Raw genomic sequence first — 24,271 nt, forward strand, 5'->3', positions numbered from 1 at the left:
TGTGATGAGTGGCGGGGATGGGGGGTGGTTTGCAATTTTAAATAGGAAGATCATGGAAGACCTCACAGTTGAACGAAGACTTGACAATAAATAAAGAGCCAGATGGTTATCTGAAGGAAAAGCATGTAGACAGAGGGAAGAGCAAAACCCCGAAACTTTAAACATGCTTGGACTATTTATGGAATAGTAAGGCCTGTGAAACAGGGTCAGAAGGAGTGAGACAGAGCACAGTAAGAAAGTCGAAAAAGTAACTGGGGGTGTGGGTATCATCTGGGGTCCTATAGGTTTTTTTAGGACTCTGGCATTTACTCTGTTAATGTTTAGCTGTTAAGAGATTTTGAGCAGAGAAGTGACATGATCTGATTTATATTTTAAAGGATCACTGGCTGCTAAGTTGAAATCAATTGCAGGAGAGTGAAGAAGTAAGCGAGACCAAGGAGTAGGCTGTTGCAATAATCCAGGTGGGGCGAGATGATGTTCTGGACCACAGAACATGGAGGTCATAATCTGGATTTATTTTTAAGATAGAGCCAATAGGTTTCAAATATGTAGAGTGAGAGGAAGAACGGAGTCAGTTATGACTCCAAAGTTTTGGGCCTGAGCACAAGTATGAGGTGCCATTCACTGAGATAGAAAAGCCTGAGGAGGACAAATGGAGGGTGGGAACAGGGGAAGAAGAGGCACTCTGATTTGGACATAATAACTTTGAGATGCCTATCAGAAATCCAAATGGGAATGTCAACTTTGGATATACAAGTCTGGAGTCCAGGGGAGATATCCAGACTGGAAAGAGAAATTAAGTGCCATCATTACGTGAGAGAGTGTTTAAAACTGAGACTGGATGAGACCACTAAGGCAATAAGTCTAGATAGGAAAAAGAAAGCCCACAGACACTCCAAGACTAAGAGGTCGGGGAAACGAAGAACCATCAGAAGAGACTGCAGAAGAGTGGCTGGTGAAGTAGGGATAACCAGGAGGGTATTTCCAGGGGGCAGGAGATCAACTACAGCAGGTGCTTCCGATGTGTCAGGCAGGGTGAAGATGGAGACTGAGTTGACAACACGGAGGTCATGGGTGACTTGCACAGGCCATTTCTATGGAGTAAGAGAGATAATAGAGAGCTGATTGATGCTACTAGAGAGCCAAAGGAGGTTTGCATTTAGTCTCCGTTGGGGGCAGAATTAAAAAAAGCTCCGTGGATTCCAGAATCCTGGGTTTGAGTTCAGCCCAGTCCCTCTCACTAAGCCCTTCCATTCTCAAACTCTCAAAATCTGAGAGGCTTAGGAATCCTGGCCAGTATCCTGCCCAGAAGGTATAGGGTGAGCCATTTGAGGATAAGAGAGAAGAGATGAAGATGCTGTTACCAACACCTTTCCCATCCCAATGGGACTCTATTCTTGTTTTGTGCTCTTAAATTTCTTTTTCTGAAATGTTAAGTGTTTTTTTTAAATAACTTTTTTCATATTACACAATTAGCATATGTTCCTTGTAGAAAAACAGAAGAAAAAAAAACACCATAGCCCAAATTTAAAACTACTCTGAAAACTCAACATGGAGACCATAGCTAACACTTTACATCTTTTCAGAAGGCTTTTCTCTGTAATGTTATTCAAATGGAAAATGTGGCTATACCATATATTATACATAGTTTGAAATTTATTTTTAACCATATATTTTAAACATCTTTCCACATCATGAAATATTCTCCTGTAATTCCTGGCCACATACTATCCCTAAGTTCACAAGTCATACGACATATTTAAGCAATCCCCTTTATTGGAGATTAAGGCACCACAAATACACATCCAAAATCAAGCCAAGTGGTGTCCATCCCTCAAAATCAAATTAACAAAAAATAATAATTTGAGCTTTTCCTAGTGTTCCCAATTAGCAGCCAACTCCTATTAATTTTATCTTCTATTAATAAATATTTCTCAAATCTACCTCCATCATCATTATCATAATCAATTTACCATCATCTCTCACCTGCACTTTTGCTGTCACCCCTTAACAGGTCTTACCACATCTACTCTTACCCCATTCCCACCCTTCTCCATATTGTAGTCTGAGTGATTTTTTTTTAGCCCAACTCATTACATTTCTTGAAACTTTAATGACACCCACTGGAATACCTAAAATTTAAAAAGACTAACCACATGAAATGTTGGCAAGTATGCAATGTTGGTAGGACTGTGAAATGGTACAGCCACTCTGAATATCTGTTTGATAATTCCTTTTTTTCTAGAAACAAGTAATGTTTTGAGTTGGTAAAATGCTTTTTTGAACACACATTTCTGGTATCTGGGACAGAGAACCAGATATCCATTTTTGTGTAACTCATGGAGCACTGGTTTCATCTATGCACCTCTCTTACCCAAGTATTAAAAACATTTGACACTGTTCTTCTACGTCTTCACAACACACCCCTGTGAGGTAAGTGGCATTGACCCCATTCTACAGATGGGAAGGTCTAGGTACTGAAAGATTCAGTGCCTCCTCGAAAGCCACGTGGCATGGTAGCACTTCAATGTTTGGCAGTTTCTTATCAAAGTAAACACGCATCTACTCTATGATTCAGCAATTTCAATCTAAAGTATTTATGCAAGAGAGAGATAAACATGTATTCACAAAAAGACCTCTGCAAGAACGTTTGTGTAAGCTTTATTCCCATTAGCTACCAAAATAACCCAAATGTCCACCAACAGGAGGGTATCCATACCACAAAATACTACTCAGCAATTAAAAAGAAAGAATGAACCGTGATATTCTTAGTTGTAGTAACGCAGCAAGGCATAAGTGGTAGCAAGGGATGGGTGGGCATTTTATTTTATGCTAATTTCCGCCCCCCCCCCCCAGAAAAATATCTGTAGTCATTTCTTGGGATAAAACCAAAATCCTTAACTTGGCCTTACAAGACAAGTCCTTGCCTACCTCTTCAGCTTCACCCTACATAATTCACTCCCTTAGGTTCTATGCTCCAGAGCCCCAGCCTTCTTCTGTACCTTGCTCCTTCTTGCTCCAGCCTTGATGCAAACTGTTCCCTGGACCTGAAATTTTACACTATCTCTGCATGCTCAGTCCTCTGCGACCCCATGGACTGCAGCCTACCAAGCTACATTTCCTCCTCAAGGGGATTTTCCTGACCTGGGGATCAAACCCACGTTTCCTGCATTAGCAGGCAGATTCTTTACCACTGACACACCTGGGAAGTCACACTGCCTCTGCATCCATCCCTAACCTCCACCTAACTTAATCTCCACACATACTTTAATCTCAATTCTGAGGTCTCCCCAGAGGCAGGCAATCAGCTAATCCTGAAAACAACTGAATAAGTTTAATTTCCTTGCCTTCCTAGATGTGTTCTTTTCTCCCATTATATGCTTTCCAGCACTCATTATCTTTTTTTCACAGCACATCTCACAATTCTTAATTATTCACTTATATGAAAGATTAGTTAATTGTCTTCCCCAATAGGCTACAAATTTCATGAAGGCAGGACCATACAGTTTTGCTACTTTCTCTCCAACGTAGGTGATTTAAAAACATCTGTTGAACAAGTTAACACTATAAGGTGTATCTTTATTCATTTATGACTTTCAGGATAATTTCTTAGGTGGATCGTTTGGGCAAAGGGTAGAGACAGTTTAAGGATTTTCATATGTACTGCAAAAGGTTCACCAAAAAAAAAAAGTATTAATTTGTATCTGTATCAGTAGAAGACTACTTGGTTCTCACAACCTTTGTCTACACTGGGCATTATTTACATTTACACATCTATTTTCCATTCCTATCTATTCATTATTTATTCAAATGCTACTTATTGAATACCTATTATATATCGGGTACCAAGCCGAGTGAATTAGATTAGTAGTTTTTATATTTTTGTTTATACATTCTACAAAAGAATTTTGAAAAGCATGGTAGCCTTTAGCATTAAGTTAACATTTAAATTTTTCATCATGTTATTAAAAATTGAAAGTACATAATTTCCAGTATATTGTAAATTCTGACATTCTGAAGTGTAATTATTTGCATTTAACCACAGCCTTGTATAACTCAATGAAACTATGAACCATGCTGTGTAGGGCCACCCAAGACGGATGGGTCATAGTGGAAAGTTCTGACAAAATGTGGTCCACTGGAGAAGGGAATGGCAAACCACTTCAGTATTCCTGCCTTGAGAACCCCATGAACAGTATGAAAAGGCAAAAAGATAGGACACTGAAAGATAAACTCCCCAGGTCGGTAGGTGCCCAATATGCTACTGGAGATCAGTGGAGAAATAACACCAGAAAGAATGAAGGGATGGAACCAAAGCAAAAACAACACCCAGTTGTGGATGTGACTGGTGATGAAAGCAACGTCCGATGCTATAAAGAGCAATATTGCATAGGAACCTGGAGTGTTAGGTCCATGAATCAAGGCAAATTGGAAGTGATAAAACAGGAGAAGTCAAGAGTGAACATCAACATTTTAGGAATCAGTGAACTAAAATGGACTGGAATGGATGAATTTAACTCAGATGACCATTATATCTGCTACTGTGGACAAGAATCCCTTACAAGAAATGGAGTAGCCATCATAGTCAAGAAAAGAGTCTGAAATGCAGTACTTGGATGCAGTCTCAAAAATGACAGGATGATCTCTCTTTGTTTTCAAGGGAAACAATTCAATATCATGGTAATCCAAGTCTATGTCCCGACCAGTAATGCTGAAAAAGCTGATGTTGAATGGTTCTATGAAGACCTACAAGACCTTCTAGAATTAACACCCAAAAAAAGATGTCCTTTTCATTATAGGGGACTGGAAGGCAAAAGTAGGAAGTCAAGAAACACCTGGAGTAACAGGCAAATTTGGCCTTGGAGTAGAGAATGGAGCAGGGCGAAGGCTAATAGAGTTCTGCCAAGAGAATAGCAAACACCCTCTTCCAACAACATGAGAAGACTCTACACATGGACATCACCAGATGGTCATCAGATTGATTATATTCTTTGCAGCCAAAGATGGAGAAGCTCTATACAGTCAGCAAAAACAAGACCAGGAGCTGACTGTGGTTTAGATCATGAATTCCTTATTGCCAAATTCAGACTTAAATTGAAGAAAGTAGAGAAAATCAATAGACCTACAAGCAACTCCTGAAGCTCAATTCCAGAAAAATAAATGACCCAATCAAAAAATGGGCCAAAGAACTAAACAGACATTTCTCCAAAGAAGACATTCAGATGGCTAACAAACACATGAAAAGATGCTCCACATCACTCATTATCAGAGAAATGCAAATCAAAACCACAATGAGGTACCATTACACGCCAGTCAGGATGGCTGCTATCCAAAAGTCTACAAGCAATAAATGCTGGAGAGGGTGTGGAGAAAAGGGAACCCTCTTACACTGTTGGTGGGAATGCAAACTAGTACAGCCACTATGGAAAACAGTGTGGAGATTTCTTAAAAAACTGGAAATAGAACTGCCATATGATCCAGCAATACCACTTCTGGGCATACACACTGAGGAATCCAGATCTGAAAGAGACACGTGCACCCCAATGTTCATCGCAGCACTGTTTATAATAGCCAGGACATGGAAACAACCTAGATGCCCATCAGCAGATGAATGGATAAGGAAGCTGTGGTACATATACACCATGGAATATTACTCAGCCGTTAAAAAGAATTCATTTGAATCAGTTCTAATGAGATGGATGAAACTGGAGCCCATTATACAGAGTGAGGTGAGCCAGAAACATAAAGAACATTACAGTATACTAACACATATATACGAAATTTAGAAAGATGGTAACAATGGCCCTATATGCAGGGCAGAAGAAGAGATGCAGAAGTACAGAACAGACTTTTGAACTCTGTGGGAGAAGGTGAGGGTGGGATGTTTTGAAAGAACAGCATGTATATTATCTGTGGTGAAACAGACCACCAGCCCAGGTGGGAGGCATGAGTCAAGTGCTCGGACCTGTTGGGCTGGGAAGATCCAGAGGAATCGGGTGGAGAGGGAGGTGGGATGGGAGACCGGGATGGGGAATTCGTGTAACTCTATGGCTGATTCACATCAATGTATGACAAAACCCACTGAAAAATAAAAAAAAATAAATAAAAATTAAAAAAAAAAAAGAAAGAAAGAAAATCAATAGACCATTCAGGTATGACCTAAATCAAATCCCTAACAATTATACAGTGGAAGTGAGAAATAGATTTAAGGGACTAAATCTGATAGAGTGCCTGATGAATTATGGACGGAGGTTCATGACATTGTACAGGAGACAGGGAGCAAGACCATCCCCTAGAAAAAGAAATGCAAAAAAGCAAAATGGCTGTCTGAGGAGGCCGTACAAATAGCTGTGAAAAGAAGAGAAGCCAAAAGCAAAGGAGAAAAGGAAAGATTGTACAGGAGACAGGGAGCAAGACCATCCCCTAGAAAAAGAAATGCAAAAAAGCAAAATGGCTGTCTGAGGAGGCCGTACAAATAGCTGTGAAAAGAAGAGAAGCCAAAAGCAAAGGAGAAAAGGAAAGATATACCCATTTGAATGCAGAGTTCCAAAGAATAGCCCGGAGAGACAAGAAAGCCTTCCTCAGTGATCAGAGCAAAGAAATAGAGGAAAACAATAGAATGGGAAAGACTATAGATCTCTTCAAGAAAATTAAAGATACCAAGGGAACATTTCATGCAAAGATGAGCACAATAAAGGACAGAAATTGTATGGGCCTAGCAGAAGCAGAAGATATTAAGAAGAGGTGGCAAGAATACACAGAAGAACTGTACAAAAAAGATCTTCACGACCCAAATAATCATGATGGTGCAATCACTCACCTAGAGCCAGACATCCTGGAATGTGAAGTCAAGTGGGCCTTAGGAAGCATCACTATGAACAAAGCTAGTGGAGGTGATGGAATTCCAGTTGAGCTATTTCAAATCCTAAAAGATAATGCTGTAAAAGTGCTGCACTCTATAAGCCAACAAATTTGGAGAACTCAGCAGTGGCCACAGAACTGGAAAAGGTCAGTTTTCATTCAAATCCCTAAGAAAGGCAACCCCAAAGAATGCTAAAACTACCACACAATTGCACTCATCTCACACGCTAGTAAAGTAATGCTCAAAATTCTCCAAGCCAGGCTTCAACAGTATGTGAACCATGAACTTCCAGATGTTCAAGCTGGTTTTAGAAAAGGCAGAGGAACCAGAGATCAAATTGCCAACATCCGCTGGATCATCGAAAAAGCAATAGAGTTCCAGAAAAACATCTATTTTTGCTTTATTGAGTATTCCAAAGCCTTTGACTGTGTGGATCACAATAAACTGTGGAAAATTCTGAAAGAGATGGGAATATCAGACCACCTGACCCGCCTCTTGAGAAATCTGTATGCAGCTCAGGAAGCAACAGTTAGAACTGGACATAGAACCAACAGCCTGGTTCCAAATAGGAAAAGGAGTACATCAAGGCTATATATTGTCACCCTGCTTATTTAACTTATATGCAGAGTACATCATGAGAAACGCTGAGCTGGATGAAGCACAAATTGGAATCAAGATTGCCGGGAGAAATATCAATAACCTCAGATAAGCAGATGACACCACGCTTATGGCAGAAAGTGAAGAAGAACTAAAGAGCCTCTTGATGAAAGTGAAAGAGGAGAGTGAAAAAGTTGGCTTAAAGCTCAACATTCAGAAAACTAAGATCATGGCATCCAGTCCCATCACTTCATGGCAAATAGATGGGGAAACAGTGGCTGACTTTATTTTTGGGGGCTCCAAATTCACTGCAGATGGTGACTGCAGCCATGAAATTAAAGACGCATACTCCTTGGAAGGAAAGTTATGACCAACCTAGACAACATATTAAAAAGTAGAGGCATTACTTTGCCAGCAAAGGTCTATCTAGTCAAGGCTATGGTTTTTCCAGTAGTCATGTATATATGTGAGACTATGTGGACTATAAAGAAAGCTGGGCACCAAAAATTGATGCTTTTGAACTGTGGTGTTGGAGAAGACTCTTGAGAGTCCCTTGGACTTCAAGGAGATCCAACCAGTCCTTCCTAAAGGAAACCAGTCCTGAATGTTCATTGGAAGGACTGATGTTGAAGCTGAAGCTCCAATACCTTGGCCACCTGATGCAAAGAGCTGACTCATTGGACAAGACCCTGATGCTTGGAAAGATTGAAGGCAGGAGGAGAAGGGGACGACAGAGGATGAGATGGTTGGATGGCATCACCGACTCAATGGACATGAGTTTGAGCAAGCTCCGGGAGTTGGTGATGGACAGGGAAGCCTGTCATGCTGCAGTCAATGGGGTCACAAAGAGTCAGATACAACTGAGTGACTGAACTGAACACAGGTTCAATCCCTGGGTCAGGAAGATCCGATCCCCTGGAGAAGGAAATGGCAACCCACTCCAGTATTCTTGCCTGGGACATTCCGTGGACAGAGGAGCCTGATAGGCTACAGTCCAGGGGGTCACAAAAAGTTGGACAAAACTGAGCGACTGAGCACACAAATACCTTGTATACGACACATTATTTTAAATAATTCCCTTTGGTATTAAGGCTTTACAAGTTTAAAAATTATGCTATATAGAGTGATTACTACAATTATTAGTTCATAATTGATCAAAATAGCATAAATATATAGCCAAATCTGATATGCAATTATGAAACATAAAAAGTAAAAATGTGTCAGAAAAGAAAAACTCAGTGATCTCATTGGGATAGAAGTATTACTGTTTTTTCCATTTCTTCAAGAATGAGACAGGGTTTAGCATCGGTTCTGTTCCTAATTTTAAATTTTAAGTAAGTGCTAAGAAATATCATGTGACAGAAAGTGCTAGCTGTCCAGCAAAACAAGTTTTCTTCTTCCTTGGTAATGAGATTGCAGGCAGACAAGTGGCTGGACTACATTTCCCAGCATCCCTTGTAGTGGCCTGGGCCAGTTATCAATGTATTACCTCTCAGCTCAAATTTATCCTTTTTGTTTGCTCTGTGAAACAGATCTGGGCCCTTTAAACATCTTTCCTTTGTTAGCTGGCACTGAATCTCTGTCGACAGAGGGCACCGGTGTGACATTAAAGGAGAAGAGGGTTTAATTCCTAGTTCCTGTGTGCAGCCTCCTGACATGATCAAGCTTCCCCAGTGTCCAGCTGCTGCAGGCCATAGTAGCCAGCTTCCAGCAGCTTTCTATGGCACCACTTCTCTTGGGTGATTTTGCAGCAGAGTGCCTCTGACTCCTGCCATGCTCAGAGCTTCTCCAGTGCCTGTGAGGGGTCCTGCAATACACAGTAGTCAGCAGTACCCAGGAACCAGCAGCTCCTTTGGCATCATTCCCTCCCAGGCAGTTAGATAGCATAGTGCAAAAGTAGATTTCCACCAGTCAGGCATTTCTCTGCCTTTTGGTGAGCCATAGCCATGACCTCTATTGCAGTTTTACATTGTCTGAACCCTGCGCATTCCAAAAAAAAGTTTCACTTTTGCTTGGCTTCTGGAAGATAATATCTAAGCCCTTGGAATATTCTGCTTGAGAAGGGTAACTCCATTTACCTAGGACGTTGGGCCTTACTGGTGTTTGGTGCTAACAATGTGACTTATGGTGGGGCAGTAGGGGGAAGACTTGGACTACACAGTATCAATTGGCCTCTGGAGAATGAGTAACCAAGGTCGCCCATGTGGGCAGTAAGCCTTAGACAGCAAGGCTCAGGGGAGCTTCTGTCATTGGCAGTACTTCATAAATCTATTCACACATCATTGCTGGGAGAATTAAATGCTGTCCATATGACTCCCCTGGAACAGGACAAGTGGAAGCTTACAACAGGATCTTCCTTGGTCTCTGCCTAGTGCCTTTTGCCTTGCTGATTTTAATCTATATCCTTTTACTCTCATAAACCATAACCCAGAGTACAATAGCCTTTCTGAGTTCTTTGAGGCCTTCTCACAAATCATTGAACCTGAGTGTGATTTCAAATACACCTCTCCAACAAGTGTGACTCAGCCCCGGGGGTGGAGAAGAAGGAGGGTCCCTTCCTTGGGCACTCCATCTCAGCTCTATGAATAGTATCTGCTCTTTATCTGCTATTTGTTTACTTTTGAATGACCAGTCTCTTGTTATTTCAATCTCCTGTCAGTTAATAAACTCTTCCTATTCCAATTACTTTGTGGCTTCTCTCTTGAGTGGATCCAGATAGATATAGTGGTCATGTTACTTAGTTCTTTCTCAGGGGAAATAATGTGTGCTATTTCTGGACTGGGCTTCCCTGGTGGCTCAGCAGTAAAGAACCCATCAGCAATGCAGGAGATGCAGGTTTGATCCCTGGGTCGGGAAGATCCCCTGGAGGAGGAAATGGCAACCCACTCCAGTATTCTTGTCTGGGAAATCCCATGGATAGAGGAGCCTGGTGGGCTACAGTCCATGGGGGTCTCAAAGAGTCAGACTTGACTTAACGACTAAACAACAACAAGTTCTGGACTAGGGCTATTAAGAAAGCATATGTACTTCCTCCATGCACTATTCCAGTTGGATGTAGATGATGATAAGATAGTGTAGGATGATGGAGGCACAAGGTGGGAGAAGCCAGGGTCTCTGATTCACCACCTGCAGAACTCCTGCCAACTAAGAAATAGCAGTGATGATGTTTGAACCATGTTTGAGTCTATTTGTAATAGCAGTTTCACTTACCCTAACTAATACACCTTGGTCACTTAAACAAGTACTGAGGAATGAAAGGGGTTGTGTCTATGTGTTGTTGTGGTGGTTTTAATAGAAAATGCCATTCCATTCTTGAAAGTCTTTCCAAATTCTATGCCAAAATTCACACACTGATCTTTTATCAGAAATTATCTATCAACTAACAGCTCTATTGGGCTCTCTTTCAATTGTTGAAAATAAAAGATTGAAAACAATTTAACTTGACAAAGGTAAAAGTTACCAGTTATTAGAGTCTAATCATTTTTTAAATTTTTTATAAGTATACCAAAAAGGTTTTACCAAATGCTTCCGCATCAGTGGTTCTCAAAAATGTGGATTTCAGATGAGCTACATTAGCATCATCTGGCAATTTATTAGAAATGCAGTTTCAGGCCCCACCCCAGGCCTGCTGAATCAAACTCTGGAGGCAGGACCAGCAATCTGTGTTTTACCAACAAGCCCTCTAGGTGTTTCTGATGCAAGCTGCCCCTTATGTCTGTAATCCTTTCACCTGGACTTGTATTTAATCTGACAGTTTCCAACAGGGTTCACATATTGAAATATGAACTTCAGTGTATCTTTACCATTTGTATTAGGTATCCATTAGCACACAACAGTATTACCACAAACACAGTTGCTTCAAACAGCACACATTTATTTTCTCCTAACTCCTGTGAATCAGGAGTCCCAGAACGACTGAACCAGGTCATGTACTTCAGGGTCTCACACGGCTGCAGTCAAGGCGTCAGCCGGGACAGCAGTCTCCTCTGGGACACATTGGGGAGAGGATCAACTACTAAATTCACGTGGTTGTTGGCAGCTTTTATTTCTTTTAATTTAATTGACAAATTTAATTTAATTGACAAATTTTCCCACAGGCCAGGGGTGGTTTGGGGGATGATTCAACAGCATTACATCTATTACACACTTTGTTTCTATTATTATTACTTAGCTCCACTTCTGATCATCCAGCATTAGATCCTGGAGGCTAGAGACTCTTGATTTAGATCATTCAATACTAGACATTTTGAAAAACGTTTACTAGAACATCTTTTGGCAGAGCTGGAACTCATGATCAAACCTATCAGCCAAATGTGACTATGTACTACTTTCTAATAGAAACAGTATGATGTCATTTTTCAAATCAATGTGTCAGTAAAAATTTTAAGAAACAATATAAAAAGCTTGGAATATGTTTTGTAGCACATAATGTAAGAAAGATTACTGAAAGCAAGTCAAGATAAAATTGATACAGAGCTAATATAATTAATCATATCAGAGTTATCAAAGCAGGATGATAATGGTAGTATTCATTATCTTCTAATTATCTAGTGTAATATGTGGCTAAAGTTATCAGTTATTATATGGGATGAGTGTTACTGACAGCAACACGCTCTTTCAGTAAATATGTGTTCATGTGAATGTTGAGCTCTAGTGGACAGTTTTTGGGGATAATGCAATAAAATAATGCATTAAAAAGCCAAAATAGCTCCATTTACTTCATTAGGCATTATGATTAAATTTCCCAAGTATTTAATTAAAAAGAAAGGTATATACATTGCTAAAACTAATTGGCCTGGCAGCTAGCATATAATTTTATTTTTAGTTAGTAGCAGCTGGAAAATCTTATTATAAGCTGAAATAAGATGAGTATTGACTATAATCGTAATGCACATTTCACAATATGATTTGACAAAATAGGTTTTAACTATATTTAATTGAATGATGCACACCAAATTTGCAAACACGTGAGATTTTTTGTAAGAATATATTTTGTGGGCTTATATGAGATATCTTCTTTGGAAATTTGCCTTATTTCAAGTCTATGAAAAGTTGTAAAAATATAATTAACACAAGTAAATACTTCACTTAAATTTATCTATCCTTCTACCTACTTACATACTTTTCAGTGAAAAGTGTATGAAGTTCAAGCTCTTTAAGTGAACGGACATTTTCTGAGCCTGTTGTCTAGCAGATTGTCTCACAAGCTGAATTTGGTGTTTTCTCATGGTTGCATTCAGATTAAACATTTTTGGCAGGACTGCTACTTACGTGTTATTGTGTGTTTCCTACTACATCACCTCAACAGACACATGACGTCAATTTACCCTGATATAACTGATGCCGAGTTTTGTCACTTGGTTAATGCACAGATGCCAAAACAAAAAGTACTATAAAAGTACTTGGTTCCCTACTCATAATTAATAAGCAGCCTGTTCCTCAACTAAATTTCACCTAATGGTTTTATTATCCTCTGATAACCTGGCTGAATAAATAAATATACACATTGGTTTTTGCCTAATGTTGATTTTCTGGTGTGTCTTGAAAGGTGAGTATATCCAGAAAACTTGGCAGATATATTTTAAAAATTAACATCCTTAGTCTGCATTGCTTCAGTTGTTAGAGAGGCAACTCTTTGCAGATAGTGATTGATCCTAGGAATGAGAGTTGAGGACATCTGAAAAGAATTCCCTCTCTCTTAGGTCAGGTCCTCCAGAAGCAGAGCCTGAGACTGGGATTCTGTGCAAGGGATTTATTGGGAAGTATTCTCAGGAGAGAAGTAAAGGCAGTCGAAAAGGGCAAGGGGGCAGGCTAGGCAAGAATGCTCTAGAACAGCAGTCCCCAACCTCTGGGATCTAATGCTTGATAATCTGAGGTGGAACTGATGTAATAATAATAGAAATAAAGTGCACCATAAATACAATGTGATTGCATGCATGCTCAGTTGCTCAGTTGTGTCCGACTCTTTGCAACCCTATGGAATCACCAGGCTCCTCTCTCCATGGAATTTTCCCAGCAAGAATCTGGAATGGGTTGCCGTTTCCTCCTCCAAGGGATATTCCCGGCCCAGGATCAAACCCGTGTCTCCTGCATTGCAGCCAGATTCTTTACCACTGAGCCACCAACCATGTGTTTACATCATCCCCAAATCATCCACCCCCTAACCCCCATCCCGGTCCATGGAAAAGCTGTCTTCCACGAAACCATCCCTACTATAAAGAAAGGTTGGAGACTGCTGCTCTAGAATATAATCTTACTTTGAGGAAAGAAAATTGCCCTTTTTCAATTACACGACAGTCAGTCACTAGCAGAGTCTGGGGGGCCCAGGGGGCATAGCCTCCCTGGTAGAAGGGCTCTCCCGTTTGACCAAGAGCAATTCTCTAAAGAAGGGGGCAGCTAAAAATTGTTACCAGTGAACACTCACAGCACATTCAAATTCAAAATGTTTGAAACATTGAGCCAACTAAGCATGTTACCTGAAAATCAATTTCCTCTGATTTATGAAATTTGGAACAGATAAATAGGTCAATGAAAAAGATTAGAGAGATGTACTTATATCATAATTTTATATATGATAAAAACATTATTTCAAGTCAGTGGATTTTTTCAGTTAGGGGTCTTTTGCTGGGAAGTGAAAAGTGTAACCATGTATGTATAAATTGGCTCAGGTCTGAAAACTCCAGGGGTAAGACACAGTTGGATCCACAGGCTAGGAGATTTTCATCAGTATCTAGTCTCTTTCCATCACAAAGACTGCGTTTTCATTGTATTAGTTTCATCCTTGGGCTGCACATGGTGGAAGTCCCTGAAAACCCAGGCTTACACTTGTAAAGCTTCAAGTCCAACAGAAAAAAACTCTCTTCTGAAATAATACCAATGAAAGTCTTAACGCTGAGTCATCTTGACTCTGATCATCTTAGCTTGGGTCATGCCCCAGCCCTGAACCAAAATCCGTGGGCCAGGGAGATGATACTAAGGTTGATTTACATACCCAACCCTGGAGCAGAAGCTAGTGTCAGTTCCAAACAAGCCATATGGACTAAGAGGAGATTCCCCAAGGAAACTCAAGGGGCTGCTATTAAAAAAAGAGGCAAAGGATTCTGGGCGGGAGGCAAAAACAACAGATGTTTCCCATAAACTGATTATTCAATAAAGATGTTTAGACATCTGATAAGCCATCTGAAAAGACCAAGGTTGGGGAGTGGGGAGTGAAGACAGGCACCTACTTACTCTTTACATCAAAATAAATTCCAGATGATTTTAAAATTTTTATGTAAAAAGCAAAATCACAGAAGTACATGACTAAATAATTTTAAAAGCCGAGAGTAAAGACAGTCTATTAAAGCATGACACAAAACACAGAAACTATAGAGGATGATACTGATAAAAGTTGACCACAAAAAACCTTAAAAGCTTTTGTACATCAAAAGTACACTGAATGAGATGATTCACAATGAAGGTATAATAGTTATGAAAATCTATATACAATGTAATGTAATAGCAGCCATTATATACCATAAATTATAAAAGATGTAAGATGAAGGAAACACGAACATGTTAGTAGGAAATTTTAATTTACCTCTTTCAGTCCATGACAGGTCAAGAGGCTAAACAATGATGGATAAGATCCTTTATATATATAAGTATTAGTAAGGAAGTCTGATAGAAAAAATTTCAACTCTGCACCCTGAAAAAAAAGAATACTTTCTCCCTCCCCCAAGGGCCCATGAAACATTCACAAAATTCTATGAAGTGTTAGGCTGTAAGAAAGCATACTCAGATCAATGTACAATAAAAAATAAGACTACAGCAACAATAAGAAAATCAGAAACTAAAAATCCTTCCACTTTCAGAAAAAAAGAATGTTAAAATTCCATCTTTAACATTTCTTGGGCTTAAGGAAGAATATCAACTAAAAGTGCACTCTATCTAGAAATGATAATAATGAAAACAGCATATCAGAACCTAGAATTAAGCAATGAGCAGAGGAAATTCCATATCTTTATTTGTACTAATAAAGAAGATAGGAGAGAAACCAATTTAAGTATATGACCCCAAAATTAGGAAAAGAACAAGATAAAGAATAGAAAAGTAGAAAGAAGAAGAAGAAATCAATGTGTTGTATGTGTGCTAAGTGGCCTCAGTCGTATTCAACTCTTTGAGACCCTATCAACTGTAGCCCACCAGACTCCTCTCTCCATAGAATTCTCCAGGCAAGAATACTGGAGTGGGTTGCCATGCCCTCCTTCAGGGGATCTTCACAACTCAGGGATCAAACCTGCATCTCTTATGTCTTCTGCATTGGCCAGGTGGGTTCTTTCCACCTGGGAAGCCCAAATCAATGTGTTAGGAAACTGAAAATAGTTAAAATGAGAATAAATCAAGATGAAATGAATAAAAGAAAAAAATTTAAAAAGCTTAAAATTTAACCAATCTTATGAAGAAAAAAAAGAATATGGCAGACAGAATAATGACCTCCCAAAGATGCCCACACTCTAACCCCTAGAACCTGTGACTATGTTACCTTACGTGGCAAAAGGGACTTTGCAGATGTGATTAGAATGAAGGACCTGGAGACGGAGAGAGTTTCCTGGATTATCCAGGTGGATTCAACCTAATCTATGAGTCCTTAAAATCAGAGGAATTTTCCTGGTTGTGACCAGAGAGACAGAGGTAGGTGATGGATCAGACATGTAAGACTTTGTCCTGCCATTACTGGTTTTTGAAGATGGAAAGAGGAGACCAGGAGCCAGGGAACCCAGGTGGTCGCTAGAAACTGGAAAAGGCAAATAATCGACTTTTCTTCTAGAGCCTCCAGAAAGGGACACAGCCCTGTGGACATCCTGATTTTTAGGCTGGTGTTGACCAAGTTGGACTTCTGACCTACTGAAATTTAAGATGATGAGCCACTGTGCTTGTGGTAATTTGTTACAGCAGAAAAGCAACAACAACAATAAAACTAATACAATGAGAAAGTGAAACGTCACAAAATAAGAAATGACAAGGGAGAAATAAACCTGGCATTAGAGAAAATTTAAAAATCATGAAACTGAATTGTTAATTCTATGCAGATAACTTTGAAAATCTGAATGAAATGAATACATTTCTAGGAGAATATAGTTCTCTAAAATCAACTCCAGAACAGGTAGAAAATAAAAATAGACCAGTTTCCACAAAAACGAGGTGAGAAATTTATCAGTGAGCTACTCCCTCAAAAAGCAGAACACTCAGAGAATTTCACAGGGACTTTTTACCAGCCATTCAAGTTGATACTGCAGTGTGATTCAAACTATTCCACAGCTTAGGGGAAAAAAAGAAAACTTGTAAATGTTTTTCATAATAAAAATATAATATCAATACACCAAGACGGAATGCACAAGAGAGAGAAATCTAATTTATAAATATGAATGCAAAAATCATAAATATTAACAAGTAGACAAGCAGCATTTAAAAAATAATAATAATAAAGCCTATGTGAGTTTTACTCTGTGAACACACAGATGGCTCAATACTAGCAGACCTATCAGTATAATTTATATTAACAGACCTAAGAGGAAAAATAATATCATTTTCACAGACACTGAAAAGGTATTTGACAAAAGTAAAAGAGCATGCATTTAAATCATAATAAATGTAAAAGGAATGAAGAAACTCAAAAATCATCATTTGGGAATCATTAGGGTAATATAATTAATTCAAGCTAAGAATCAAGAGGAGTGCTAAAATTAGTACATGAAATGTTTGAGGACTAACAGGATACTTGGAAAGTCTCAGTGTATCTCCCCAAAGATAACTGCAATGGAAAAACGTGGAAAGATGTGGTTAACACCATGAAGTAATGAACTTTAATATCACTGATAATAAGACAAATCAATATCATGTGCCTCTTGGTATGACGCACCGTGAAAACACAGCCCGACTTCTGTGGTATTCCTGCCAAAGAATACCATGAGAAACCATGGTATTCTAACCATGAGAAAACATCAGACAAACTTAAATTGAGGGATTTCCTACACAGAAGAAAAAAAAAAAAAACCACCAAAAACAACAAAAACCTAGCCTCTGCTGTTTTTTTTTTTTTTCTTTAAACATTTATTTATTTGGCTGTACTGGGTCTTAGCTACAGCTCGAGGGATCTTCGATCTTTGTTGAGGCATGCCGAATCTTCAGCAAACTCTTAGTTGCATCATGTGGCATCTAGTTCCCTGACCAGAGATCCAACCCAGATCACCTGCACTGGGAAGGCAGAGTCTTAGCCACTGGACCACCAGGGGAGTCCCTCTAGTTTTTAAAATGTCAGTGTCTTGAAACACAAAGAAAAAACTGAAGACTGTTTCAGATTTTAAAAAACAAACAAAAAACAAAATAATTTCTAAAAGAACATGACAAATGAATGCAAAGCATGCATGATCCAGAATTTTCCTTTGCTATAAAGGACATTATTGGGACAGTGGGTCAATCTGAATAAGGTCTGCAGATTAAATATTATGTTAATATTAATTTTCTTATTTTGATAATTATACTTACATTTATAGGAAATGAAGTATTAATATTTAAGGGTAAAGGAGCACTCTACATGCAACAGTTCAGGAAAAAAAAATATATATATATATATATAAATCCATGTATTAGAAAACACAGGGGGAACATAGTAGAAATAAGAAGTCAAAGATATAATGAAGGAAATAAAGGGAAAAATATATGCACATAAACATATGTTTATGCATTTATATTAGAGAAAGCAAATATTATAAAATGCAAGCATTTGGGAAATCTGGGTAGAGTATGTGGGAATTCTCTGTACTATTTGTGTGATTCTTAAACAGATTTGATTGTGATAAGAGGAGAGATAAGTTGGTTCAAGTTTGGAGTTTGGTTGGTTGGTTGGTTTTTTGAAGGAGAGAAACTTGAGCATACTTAAATACCAATAGGAAGATGTTGGTGCGGGGGCACGGGGGGAGAGCATAAGCGCAAGAAAGGGAAGGAACGAATGAAAGATAAGGCAATGGCTGTGACCGTGAAAAACAATACAGGCCGAATACATGTAGACTGCAAAAGGGCTTCTATAAAAGAATACAAGCCATGACATAAAGAGCTAAGCACCAAGGCTCCCTGACGGAGGCGTCTCAGGAGCAGGCAAGCCAGGAGGCTGGAAGCACAGAGGAATGGAGGAGACCTGAGAGGACCTCTGGACCGGCTCCCTCATTGCTTAGATGCGGAAACGAAGGCTGGGAGACGTGAAATTACGTTCTTTAGACCACAAAGCTAGTTAATGACAAACATCATTTTCTCACCCCCAATTCAGTGTCTTGAGAATATCATGGACAGAGGAGCCTGGCAGGCTACAGTCCATAGTGTCACAAGGAGTCAGACACAACTGAAGTGATCTAGCACTAGCACGTCAATGACTTTGTCAGCAGGGGAGGTACGGTACCCTTGATGCCATGGCGAGTGTGTGGGAACCTTTGTGATCATCATAAGGCAAGGTGATGCAGCTGCCATTTAGTGGCTGGGGAACAGATGGCAAACTTACAGCGGCCAGGAAGGTGTGCACAATGAAAAGAGCACCGTCCAGAACACCAACCCCCGCACTGTCAGGAAACCTTCCAGAAGTTATGCCTAGAAATCGGACTTCTGGAGTCAAGGTTCAGGCCACCAGTATTGAGCTATGTGACTGGGCAAGTCACCAATCCTTCTCGTCCATCTTCAAAATGAGCACTTTATAGCAGAAGGAAACTCACATCCTTCAGTCCTTGACTTGTCATCACATGTGGTTGGCCCCTCAGAGAAGGCCAACAGTGGCTATGAGCTGATTCTGCCAATGACACGCAGGTGCAGGCAGAATATTACTAAGTCCCCAAACCCTCCACTTTGTAACCTCCTTGGGCCAGGCTGATTCACAGATTCACTAAGCTAGGCATCTAGCATCTTCAGTTCAGTTCAGTTCAGTTGCTCAGTCGTGTCCGACTCTTTGCGACCCCATGAATCGCAGCACGCCAGGCCTCCCTGTCCATCACCAACTCCCGGAGTCTACCCAAACCCATGTCCATCAAGTTGGTGATGCCATCCAGTCATCTCATCCTCATCTAACATCTTAGATGGTAACTATTCTCTTGTTTGTAAAATTCTTTGTAGTTACAAAGCCTTTTCATATGCGTTATTTCATTCTATCCTCCCATTAACCTTGTGAAATCATTATTACTACAAGTCCAATTTTATAAATGAAAGAGACTAGGCTCAGAATACAAATGACCTGCCCCAGTAAATGGGTCAGTAGTTGAAAGATGGGGCTTCGCTTGTGGCTCAGATGATAAAGCATCTGCCTGCAGCGTGGGAGACCTGTGTTCGATCCCTGGGTTGGGAAGATTCCCTGGAGAAGGAATAGGCTACCCACTTCAGTATTCTGGCCTGGAGAATCCCCATGGACAGAGGAGCCTGGTGGGCTACAGTCCACTGGGGTCGCAAAGAGTCAGACACGACTGAGTGAAGAACACACACCCACAGTTGAAAGATGGAGTTGGATTGAAGCCCTGTCTGCTGAAATCAAGTGCACGGCTTTTTTCAGATCCCCTCACACTGTCCCCCATTGCCTTATGAACAAGTGCCAGTCTGGAACCTGCTCCCTTTGGTCAGGCTGGGTAACAACACCCTCTCTTTCCCATCCTCCTTCTCTCAGACCACTCCTTTCACTTGGATCAGAAATCAAGTTAAGAACAAACAAAATGACCTCAAGCCTGCTCTCAGCTTCCTTACAAAACAGCTTTCTGACACGAACAATAGACAGCCAACTGATTTGAAAGGTAGTGAGCTCTCTATCACTAACAGTGTTTAAGAAGACATTGGAGGACTATCTAGCAAAGATGTGGTAAATTCCTGATTTGCAAACTAAAAAGGTCTCTGAGGTCCTTCCTGAATTTAAAGCAGAGGCCTCTATGCTTGGGAAGACAGCACCGTTCAGAAGCTGGCTGGGCAGAGGACCAAGCCGTGGAATAGAGACAAGTCTGGGGAAGAGAAAGAAAAAAAATCTGAGAGAGATTGTGAAGACGAAAGCAGAGTCTGGTCTTCCAAGAAAGAGACAGGATACCCAACAGGGATGGGGAGACAAACTGGGTTGATGCCTAAGGAGGAAGCTAGGGGAAATGTCAGTATTTCTCAAATTGCCTTGCCCAGAAAACGTGTCCATGAACACCCAGCCAAACTTCACTGCCTACAACTCAGGCACCACAGACCAGAAACAGAGGAGCAGTCTCTTGAGAGAGAAGCACTTAAATTGAGTTAAAAATATATTAACTTCACAATCAATCAAAAATGCTAACAGCTCAAAGAATATCTTTGGATGAGACGTCTTCCATTTCCCTGAGAGTAGGTGGTGTGGGCTTCTTTTTAAAGCATTACCTGAATCAACATGCAGGACTGGAGGGTGGGGAGGACTGGCCTTTGGTGGGAAATATGCATTTCATCTTTCAGTTGGAGCCTTGTTTTGAACACACTTCCAGAGGAGTTCTGGGACTACTGCTTTTCTTATAATGGACACCAGGCTCAGAATGTATCTTGGTGGCCTGGAGTCATAAACAATTTCATGTGAAAAAAGGATTCTCATTTACAGTCTCCTACAGAATGCCCTTTCCACAAAATCCTTTAGAAATTCAATTCCTCTTTTAACCAAGGCTACAAAGACTTTTAATAAATTTAGAAAAAACTTTAAAAAGTAATCCCTTTTCTTACACACATAAAATACAGATGTACCAAGAAAAGGAAGTACCTGTTTCTCCACCACTCAAAAAAATAAGCATTTTGGTTTATTAGAAACTTTTTTTAGTTTTTTGAATAATTTAAAATCAAAGTGGTATTAAAAAGATATTCTTTAAGAAGTGTTGTCCCTAACCTATCTCCATCTATCATGGTGCACTCCCACCCTCTTGAAGTGTTAGTCATTAGTCTTATGGACCATAGCCCGCCAGGCTCACGCTGTCCATGGAATTTTCCAGGCAAGAATATTGGAGTGGGTGGCCATTACCCTCTGCAGGGGATCTTCCTGACCCAGGGATTGAACCTGCATCTCCTGATTTCAGGCAGACTCTTTACTGTCTGAGCTACGAGGGAACCTGACTCTCACCCCTTAGGTGAATTCTTTTTGATTGTTTGTGTATCCTTCCCATGCTTCTTAATGCAGACACAAGTACAAACATAAATTCTTATCTTACGCCTTCCTTCCTATAAAAAGCAGCATATTACATGTACTGCATCTAGTGTTTTGCACTTGACAATATATCCTAGTTCAGGTTTTTTCCATGTGTTTATGCAAACATTTTATTTTTTTTTACTAAAATAGGCTCATACTTTTGTAACTTGCTTTTTTCACTTAGGAATTTTTTACATAAATGTATTCTACAGCATGATTTTTAAGGGCTATGACATCAGGAAAAAGCTCTGGGATACTAATGTGGCTGTTTTTTGCCTCCCGTCCTAGGTGGTGCTAGGGGTAAGGAACTCACTTGCCAGTGCAGAAAAAAAAAGAGACCCAGGTTCCATCCCTGGGTTGGGAAAATCCTTCTCCAGGGGATTTTCCAGTATTTTCCAACCTATTCCAGTAGTCTTGCCTGGAGAATCCCGGGAACAGAGGAGCCTGGTGGGCTCCAGTCCATGGGGTCGCAAAGAGTCAGACACAACTGAAGCGACTTAGCACGCAAGTACAGGATAATCTCTGGAATAATAGGCAAGAATGCTCTGGCTCCTGTAGTCAAGAGGCTTATGGGTGAGTTCTGGCTCAACCAGTTACCAGCTGTGTGCACACAGCTAACACTGGGGCTATGAGCATCAATTACCAATATTTACACCTTTCACCCACAATAATGCCTGTCTAGCCTCTAACCCAGGACTTGTAGTAAAGATTAAATGAGACAATGGTTAGGAAAAGACCATTCAACACGAGACAACAAAATGTTAAAATATTGACACCATACACACACATACACACATATATACACCCATGCATGCATAAGTATCAGCATTTTAATAGGGAACTCTTTTCAGTGCTATTTTATGGTTTTTCAAAAACATTTTTTGCAAAATGTGAACCTTCTAAAAACATTTTTCTCTTTATATATTTAATGTATATGCAATAGAGAGAAATTAGGAAGGAAAAGGAGAAAGTTGAAATAATCTAAAATTTATAAAAAGTCTTCCAAATTTTTCATATATAGACATATATGAATGTATGTGTACACACACAAACACAAACATAATTTACAAAACTGGGTTCATATTGTTTAGTTTGCTTTTGTAATCTCCTATCCCTACTCAGTAATATACTATGAGTACTGTTTCATATTCACAAATACAATTTTATTGTTATTAATCATTATATAAAGTTCTATTATATTAATGAATATACCACACTTTGTCTAAACAATCCACTATGATTGGAAATTTAGGTTCTTTTGAGATTTGTATTATTAAATATGATGCTATATATAGGTTTTTACTCATAGGTCAAGACCCAATCCAAATATCCCTTGCTCTTTGGAGACTTCTCCGACCCCTCAAGAAAGAATAAGTCTTTTTTCTGGCCCAGAGCACCTGTCCCATTACATTTGTAATCATCCATATACTTTTCTATCTTATCACTTTCTCAGCAGTGTAGATTCCTTGGAGTTTAAAACTTTGTCATATTATTTCCAGCTATGCCCACAAAATGCCTAACACGGAGAAGGTGTCATCACTGAATGTTTATTGAACGGATCACTAGTACCATGTGCTTAGTACAATGACAAATAAACAATTAAAGTTACATTATTGGAAAGCAGGGCTCTTATCTTAGCAAAAACCCTGGTCAGCAATCTGTTTAAGGGAAGGTTCAGCTGTCCTGGCCCACGGGATGGGCCAGCTTTTCCCACGTGCATATTTTGTCATTCTTTCTCTTGACACTGACTATTGAAGCCCTATGCTCCTAAGTGTCTTGGCTCACTTAGGCAGTCAAGGAATACCATGGGCTCACCAGGATCTAAAACTTTAATAATTAGGGGAACTTTTTAAAAGAAAAATATACAGAATCATGAATATGAAATAGGTATTAAAAAAATTATGTTTATTATGGAATGAAAGCACAAGTTACAAATCTTAAGAGCTAACCAACATCACAAAACCCATACCTATCTGACACACTTCTCTAATTTTTAAAAAAATTTTAAGTGATTTTGAGAAAAACATACAGTAATATGAAATTGAGTACACAAGAACAATTCAAATGCATTTTAAATGGCTACAGTCTGGAGCAGGAAATATGCACAATTAGCCTGTAGCATGATGTTATGCCAGAGAGTAAAGACATACTTTTAAAAAAAAATAAAGGATGTTCATCTGTCAGAGGGACTCAGAAGCTGACCAGAAAAGCTACCAATGGCCAAAGCTGGAACAATTTCAGCAACAAAAATAAAGAAGTATTGGATTATACGGGACTTCCCTGGCACTCCAGTGGTTAAGACTCTGTGCTTCCAATGCAGGGGGTATGGGTTCAATCTCTGGTTGGGGAACTAAGTAAGATCCCACATGTCCTGTGGCATGGCCAAAAAGTTAAAAAAAAGAAACAAAAAACTAAAAATATTGGGTTATAACCCAAAGTATAAATATCCAGAGTCCATACTGGTATAAATAAATGATTGAACAAGTAGTAAGGAAGGGAGGGGGGGAGGGAAGGAAGAAAAGGAGGTGGGAGGAAGAAAGACAGACAGGAAGGAGAGAAAAATCTTCCAAGTCGAAGAATTCCAAATAATTTATGTAGTTACCACTCCCTCAAGCAAGGTTACCTAACTC

This window comes from Muntiacus reevesi, chromosome 8 (genome assembly GCF_963930625.1).
Source record: "Muntiacus reevesi chromosome 8, mMunRee1.1, whole genome shotgun sequence".
Lineage (NCBI taxonomy): Eukaryota > Metazoa > Chordata > Mammalia > Artiodactyla > Cervidae > Muntiacus > Muntiacus reevesi.